Source organism: Gossypium hirsutum, chromosome A06, assembly GCF_007990345.1.
Source record: "Gossypium hirsutum isolate 1008001.06 chromosome A06, Gossypium_hirsutum_v2.1, whole genome shotgun sequence".
Lineage (NCBI taxonomy): Eukaryota > Viridiplantae > Streptophyta > Magnoliopsida > Malvales > Malvaceae > Gossypium > Gossypium hirsutum.
The window spans coordinates 121821254-121827991 of NC_053429.1; the positions used below are offsets into that span (position 1 = coordinate 121821254).

The 6738-nt window shown below is 30.5% G+C and overlaps 1 long non-coding RNA gene across 3 annotated transcripts; it reads right to left on the bottom strand.

The window, feature by feature from the left end:
• Positions 1–1338: 1338 nt before the first annotated feature.
• Positions 1339–5933, bottom strand: LOC121230744 (uncharacterized). Of its 3 annotated transcripts, XR_005928868.1 has the most exons (6): positions 5508–5904; positions 4988–5030; positions 4380–4445; positions 2705–2785; positions 2464–2528; positions 1339–1586 (listed from the first exon to the last, which is right to left on the bottom strand). It is a non-coding gene; the product is annotated as an uncharacterized lncRNA (long non-coding RNA). The 3 variants fall into 3 exon arrangements; XR_005928870.1 differs by lacking the exon at positions 2705–2785 and having other exon boundaries at positions 1339–1591; positions 5508–5933; XR_005928869.1 differs by lacking the exon at positions 2705–2785 and having other exon boundaries at positions 5508–5932.
• Positions 5934–6738: the final 805 nt, after the last annotated feature.

Here is a 6738-nt window from a genome sequence, read left to right on the forward strand (position 1 = left end):
AAGGTATCAGAGCCTCTCGATACTCATGGCCAACGATGGGGTAACTCTAGGTTTAAAAAGGAAATAAGCATGTTACAACAAGAACTATCTTAGCTACATGTGGAGATCGACTCCAAGATTAACTCGCGTATTAAGGATTTCCATGAGACTATCAAAGGTGAGATTTATACTGAACTTTATTATCTATTCGAACAGTATTTTGGTCAAAACTCTTCTTCAACACTTGTCGGAACAAGTCTAGACAAGGGTAAGGGTATCTTGGGGAGTCCTCCATCTAGAATTCCTTCAATGGAGCATCTCACTGTGTCACCTCTGCCAAATCTATAGAACATGGGGACACCAACTAGTGTTATCTTCATGGACACGATTAGCAAAAATAACAAGCTAGAATGTCTTCGTTTTGATGAGACAGACTTTAGGGGTTGGTGTGCAAAGTTGGACCAATTTTTTAAAGCTAGAAGAGAGAGTGAGCAAGCCAAAGCCAAAGTGGTCATGCTGTATTTGGATGGTAAGGCATTGGATTGGCACCACTTCTTTGTGTAGAAGCAGAAAGGGTTACCTCAACTATCTTGGAAGGTGTATGCCAAAGGGTTGAAGGACACTTTGGCTTTGACACATACCTAGACCCTATGTCAGAGTTGGTTTCACTCAAGCAGTTAGGGTCTGTTGGTCAATACGACGATTGTTTTGCAAGTCTACTAAAATAGATCTATTTACCTGAAGCGTATGCCTTAAGTGTCTTTATCAATAATTTGAAGCTTGAAATAGGCTAACACTTGAGGCTATTTTTACCTCAAACTCTAGTAGATGGTTACTTGTTGGCTAGACAGGTAGCACTACAGGAAAACAGACTTATAGCGGAGTTTTTAAGCACCACTAATACTTTTAGCGGCGCTTTCCCAAGCGCTGCAAAAAACGTCGCTATATACATCGTCGCAAAAATTCGTGGCGTTTTTTAGAAAAAACGCCGCTAAAGACCATTACTTTTAGCGGCGCTTTTTTAAAAAATACCGCTAAAGACCAAGACTTTTCGCGGCGCTTTTATAATAACGCCGCTAAAGACCAGGACTTTTTGCGGCGCATTTTTAAAAAACGCCGCTAAAGGCTAGGACCTTTTGCGGCGCTTTTTTAAAAAACACCGCTAAAGACGAGGACTTTTTGCGACGCTTTTTTAAAAAACGCCGCTAAAGACCAAGATTTTTTACGGCACTTTTTTAAAAAACGCCGCTAAGTTGCCCAGTTTTGCTATATATGTTTTTCCACCTATATCCAACCCTCCTGCAAGAAACTCAACCAAAAACAACAAATGTACAATGAAATCCAACCAAAACCCGCAAATTTAAATAATACGAAAAATATATTATATAAATTGTAAATGAATATTCAAAATATTCTTAAAATAATGTTAAAAGTTACAATAAAACAAATGTTTAAGATGGCGGATTTTGAAATTGCTGGAACATAGTCATAGTCATCATAGACTGAAGTTGTAGCTGGAGTTCATTGTATTTTTTGTTCTGCTCCGCCTCCCTCGCTGCTGCCTCCGCTCTAAGTTGAGAAATTTGCTCATCTGTGCTAGCTTGTATCTGAACTATACCTCATGGTTAAGTAAGCAAAATTTTACAATCACATACAAGCATATCTAAATAACCAAATTTCGCTTGCAACATAACCAATTCATACATTGCTCACTTGACTAACATTAATCATTTTTCATGTCATTTAGCCAAATCAAAACATGTCAATTTCATATGCTATAACTCATGCTGAAATTTCATATACACAAGTAAATCAATTTATATATATTCGGTCATTTAATATGACTTCAATATAACAGTTAAAACATATTCATTCTTGCCATCGTAAACCAAACATAAATAGTCAAATATCATAGCCGAACATACAATAACATATATATATATAACAATTTGACCTTTACATCCCAAATCACCAAAATTCATGACATAAGTACATATGTATTCATTTATCTATCATCAATCAAATATAACAGCTCATCACTGCCATTTCCCAAACTAATAAATAAACAAATTACTGTCAAAATGTAATTCAATAATAAACCATACCCAAAACACATCCAACAACCATACTTAATTCACTTGAGCCGAATTATAACAACCACAAATGCATATCATACCAATTAACAATCTTACCAAGATGAGCTAATTATAAACCATACTCATCATTACTTCATACCAAATCATATATCTAAGTAAAATGATTTTTTTCAAAATCATCATGATGAAACTATTATTTATGCGAATTTTGAACTAAAACGTACCTTAATAATTTCAACAAGCAAACAGAGGCTGGAGTAAAAAAAATTGTATTTCTTAAATAAGTTAAAGCAAAAATGCATAGAAATAAGTCAAGTAATTTAGCAACAAAACATGTCCAGCATAAATCAAATACAGCATGGGATTAAAAATGAGTAAAAAGAAATACCTGCAGGAAAATATTCATCAAGCATTTATAAAGCTTTTTAAACCCAATACTGGAAAGCTATTAACCTGCAAATAAAGTAACATATATGAAAAATATATTGGTTATATTTAAAATTTTAATAAAAATCTAAAATATTAAATATTAAACTAAAAATATATTTCTTTATAAATCTGAATAAGTCTAAAACGAGATTAAGTTAATCATTTAAAAATATGAAATAGAATTGAATAAAATTTTAAACCTATAATTTGGATTGAGTCAAATTTGGACAAACATAAAGAAGTTCACCGGTAATCAAGAGTTCATCCAATATAAAGTAGGCCTTCAATGTCAAACAGGAACAAAAGTTAAAGCATTTATAAGTTATCTATAAGAAAAAGGGTAAAAAGTAATTCACCAATACCCTAGAATCTATATCAAAATTACACATGTACCTCCTATTTTCATCAACTGTATTTTCCCGATGGATGCAATTATTCGGACACCAATACTTTTGTTGACATCATGATCAAAATTCACGAGTTGATATAGCACAGAACTTAAATTCACGAGTTGATATAACACAGAACTTATTTGGAAGACCCAAAAAACCCACACATAATTATCAGTCCACCGCAACATGAAGGATAGATTCCAAAACATAAAAGTAATATATTTTTACACAAGAAAATTTTATAAAAGAACACATACATGTATCCAACCAAAATATCAGAACAAATCAAAATCTAGAAGCACAATACAATAAAGATATTAATCACCATCAAATGTTAAATTAACACATACTAAAAGTTCAAAACAAATAAAATGAAGGTATAAAAACTTAACAGGATTAATCCTAACTAATAACCAAAATAACATTCAAATATCAAATTTTCTCAAAATCTCTTCTGTTAACCAAACTGAATTTTTTATGGTTAACCAACAAATCGAATTTGGTCAGTTAATTCAGCTAAAAATTAAAGAATATTAGCAACAAATTATAAATTGAATTTCAGGACCATGTCAAATTTTCAGCTATCTTATAATTTGAATATTAGCAACATATCTTACAGCTATTTGCCCATTTAGTGAGGGAACTGTCATTAGCTACCATAATCTTAACTTGGTATCAACAAATCTAAATTTGAATTAATTTAATTTGATTTGTTCATTAAAAACCAACAGCTTGAATTTGAAAATAAAATGATGTGATTCAACTCATAAACTAAATAATTGAAATTCAAAATTGATCGATTCATAGAAAAAGTTCAAAACTTTTAATTTAATTTGACTTTTTTCAAAACTAGCATGCCCTGACAAGACTAATATTAACACAAGATTTCAGCATGGCATGGTTAGAACTTAGAAGTAGTCTGTAACTTTTATCTATAAACATTCAATTTTGCATTTGGAGCACGAAAGTAGCTTTGGCATAGGTCAAATCAAGTAGCAAAGGCTGACCATGGAACTGAAATTAATCAACCATCCCCTGCTGGCTCTGATTTCTTATTGGCACTTAGAAATGAATAATGATGGCATCCGGATCAGCCATAAATGTTACCAACAAACTATCCGTAAATTGATTTTTATATATTAGATTAAAAAATAAATTGATATTTTAATTAAGAATTTTGTACATTTTTACTATTAAAAACGGGTCCTTATATGCTACCGGTAACTGTCTGGTTATTTCATCATCCACGACAGTTTTAATGGTAGAAATAAATGAAATTTTTAATAGAAATTAATTTATCTATTTTTTAAATAAAGACACAAAATATAATTCAACTCTTAATACAGAAATCTTTATACTACATTTGGTCAGTTAAGATATGTTGCTACTATCTGAGTAATATTCAAAATTTCATATTCAAAGACAGAAATTTCAAGCATAAGCGAACAATCAAAAGCAAAATAGAAATAAAAGTTGGGAATACCTTCAGGGATTGTGAGAAGAGGTTGAGAAGAGCAATCGCAAAGGCGAGCAAAGACGTGAATAGCATCTACAAAAGACGAACTAAACTATTAGTCGCCTTACTGAGAACTTGTTTATTGTTTGATTATAATAAAATAAAATAATATTTATATTTGATTATTTCATATCTAAATAATAAGAAATATGTTTATTTATGGTTTGTCGGTTTACTATTCATGAACAGATTTTTAATTGTTTGTCGACATATTTACTTATATTAAGTTCACGAATAAGTTCATTTATTTAAACGAATGAACACAAACATACAAAAACAAGTGCAACTTTGGAATTCTTAACAAACACAATCAAACTTAAAAATAAACTAGCAAACATCAATAAAAGCTGTTCATTCAAGCTGAGTTTATTTACCACCTTCCATAAGCATGGTATAGCCAATACTACATATAAATAGGACAAAAGGTTATTTTTCAAAGTTAATATTCTTGTTATTATAGTAAGCAAAAAGGAAATGCACAACCATGACATATATTCTATACGAATGATCTTGACATATAAAGGAAGCCCTAGGCAAATAACAGGACATAATCAATCTGATTCTCAGGACATAACCATTCAAAAGCTTCGGGGAATACGGTAAAAGTTGAAATGATTCCTGCAATAAAATGAATAATCAACATTCAGTGCTCGAATTGAAATGAAAATTATAAGATGGATCTCATTCAATGCAAAATTCGTAGTTACAATTACAAATTCAACTTTAAAATACAAGATATCTAAGACTAAAAAGGTCCGTTAATAACTTAAATGGCATAATTATCGAAACTTATAACATAAAAGAGATCAAACCTTAACTAAATCAAACAAACTAATCGAAGGAACAAGCAATTAAAAACGCCATTGAATTTAATAAGAACTGCAAATCAATTACTGAAACTAAAGCACCAAAGATAAAAAAAATTAAAAATAAAGAGAAATCCATAATAATTTTATATACGTACACCAAAATTGAAGACGAAGATAAACAAGAAATTAAATAATTTATATTAGAATAAAAAGAATTAAGATTTGAATATAGATTTAAAAATTTATTTTTCAAAAGGAAATAAAATAAAAAAAGGGAAGAGCGTACGGATTTGCGGTGTAGAGAACCAGCGAGGGCGAAATCCCAAACAGCCACTCAACAAATCCTCATCATCTTTCTTCTTTTGGTCCTCAGCCGTACAGATCTTGGGAGGATCCAAAGCAGCTGCAGGACGGCTTCAGCATATGAGATCGAAAGACATGATTCCTTCCCCCCCCCCCCCGATAGAAGCAAAAGGAAGAGGCTAGGGTTTTAATTGAACGTTGAAAAGGAAATTGGAACAGTCAAATTGCACATCGCGTCTCTTCCATCAAGAGAGAAAATTTATGAGAAGGGGATTTTGATCGGTGAAAACAAAGGGAATAGAATCAGGGTTTTTAGCAGCGCAAAATTGGGGATTTAGGGGAGGGGGTGAAAATAAAACGAGCGTTTATATGGAAAGTGTATCTCAATTTTTTGCGGCGTTTTTTGGCCACTATTGTTAAATTTTATTTTTTTCATTTTAACATAAATTTTTTTTTCTATTTTTTTCTTTTAAAATTTTTGTGTTGAGATTATTATTTTTTGGAATTTTTATTTTTTTAAATTTTGAATACTAATTTTTTTAACTGAAATATGGACTAACCTTAACAATGGTAAAGTGCATGAGTATACAATTGCACACTAAACCATTGTTAGAAAAAGAAACATTTACCAGAGATTTTGGATTTTGAATTGGGGAAAAAGGGGTGATTATTTTAAAGATTCGGATTAGGGAAAATGGGGAAATTACCTCTTACATAATCATAAATCATAAACCCTAAACCCATAATCCATAAACCTTAAAATAATAACTCATGCACTTTAAACTCTAAACCCTAAATCCTAAACTATAATGATAATTAATTCAATATTTTAAAATTAATACTATCTCTTTTATAATTATATAAGAAAATATTTATCATATAATTAAAAAACACTAACTAATCTAAACCCTAAACTCTTAATCCCTAAACATTAAACCCTAAACCCTAAACCCATCACCCTTAACCCACCTTTAAACCATAGTTAACTCATAAACCTTAAACCCATATAGCTTAAACCATAAACCATAAACTATAATGATAATTAATTTAATATTTTAAATTCAATACTATCTCTTTTACGATTATATAAGAAAATATTTAATATATTGTATAATCATAAATTTTAATAATTATTGTTTTAAGGGTTATAAATTAGTGTTTATGATTATTGTATAACCATATGCCCTAAATCATAAACCTTAAACTATAATGAT